Raw genomic sequence first — 1,928 nt, 5'->3', positions numbered from 1 at the left:
AAATTGCTAAAATGGTGAAACGTTTAGATTTGTTTCATAACGTTCGTAAACATTTGGCTTAAATTTCTAAAAAGGTGAAACGTTTGGATTTGTTTCGTATCGTTTGTAAACGTTTGGCTTAAATTGCTAAAAAGGTGAAATGTTTGGTTTTGTTTCGTAACGTTTGTAAACGTTCTGCTTAAATCGCTAAAAAGATTAAACATTTGGATTTGTTTCGTAACGTTTATAAAAGTTTGGCTTAAATTGCTAAAAAGGCGAAACGTTTGTAAACGTTTGGCTTAAATCGCTAAAAAGGTGAAACGTTTGGATTTGTTTTGTACCGTTTGTAAACGTTAGGCTTAAATCGCTAAAAAGGTGAAACTTTTGAAATTTCGTAACTTTTGTAAACGTTTGGCTTAAATTGCTAAAAAGGTGAAACACTTAGATTTGTTTCGCAACGTTTGTAAACGTTTGGCTTAAATTTATAATAAGGTGAAACGTTTGGATTTGTTTGTAACGTTTGTAAAAGTTTGGTTTAAATTGCTAAAAAGTTGAAACGCTTGGATTTGTTTTGTAACTCTTGTAAACGTTTGGCTTAAATTGCTTAAAAGGTGAAACGTTTGGATTTGTTTTGTAACGTTTTAAATGATTGGTGAAACGTTTGGATTTGTTTGTAAACATTTGGTTTTGTTTCGTAACGTTTGTAAACGTTTGGCTTAAATTGCTAAAATGGTTAAACGTTTGGTTTTATTCCGTAACATTTACAAACATTACATAACAAATCCAAACGTTTCCCCTTTTAAGCGATTTAAGCCAAACGTTTACAAACGTTACGAAACAAATCCAAGCGTTTCACCTTTTTAGCGATTTAAGCCAAATGTTTACAAACGTTACGAAACAAATCCAAACGTTTCATATTTTTAGCGATTTAAGCCAAACGTTTACAAACGTTACAAAACAAATCCAAACATCTCCCAATTTTAGCGATTTAAGCCAAACATTTAAAACGTTACGAACCAAATTCAAACGTTTCCAGCGGTTTAAGCCAAACGTTAAGAAACAAATTCAAATCTTTCTACTTATTAGCGATTTAAGCCAAACGTTTACAAAGGTTATGAAACAAAACATTTGGTTTAAATCGCTAAAATGGGGAAAGGTTTTGATTGGATCTGTTTCGTAACGTTTGTAAACGGTTGGCTTAAATCGCTAAAAATATTAAACATTTGGATTTGTTTCGTAAAGTTTGTAAAACGTTTGACTTAAATCACTCAAAAATGTTAAAGCTTTGGATTTGTTTCGTAACATTTGTAAACATTTGGCTTAAATGTCTAAAAAGGTAAAACGTTTGGATTTGTTTCGTAACGTTTGTAAACATTTCCCCATTTTAGTGACTTAAGCCAAATGTTTACAAACGTTACGAAAAAAATCCAAGCGTTTCACCATTTTTGCAATTTAAGCCAAACGTTTACAAAATGTTATGAAATAAATCAAAATGTTTCACCTTTTTAGAGATTTAAGCCAAACATTTACAAACGTTACGAGACAAATTCAAACGTTTAACCTTTTTAGAGATTTAACCTAAACATTTACAAACGTTACGAAACAAATCCAAGCGTTCCAACTTTTTAGCGATTTAAGCCAAACGTTTACAAACATTATGAAACAAATCCAAACATTTCACCTTTTTAGCGATTGAAGACAAACGTTTACAAACGCTATGAAGAAATCCAAATGTTTCCTCTTTTTAGCAATTTAGGTCAAACGTTTATAAACGTTACGAAACAAATCAAAACATTTCACCTTTTTAGAAATTTAAGCCAAACGTTTACAAATGTCACGAAAGAAGTCCAAATGTTTCACCTTTTTAGCAATTTAAGCCAAATTTTTACAAATATTACGAAACAAAATCAAACGTTTCACTTTTTTTGCAATTCAAGCCAAATGTTTGT

Source organism: Mercurialis annua, linkage group LG3 (genome assembly GCF_937616625.2).
Source record: "Mercurialis annua linkage group LG3, ddMerAnnu1.2, whole genome shotgun sequence".
Classification (NCBI taxonomy): Eukaryota; Viridiplantae; Streptophyta; class Magnoliopsida; order Malpighiales; family Euphorbiaceae; genus Mercurialis; species Mercurialis annua.
Note: the sequence above shows the minus strand (reverse complement) of the source record.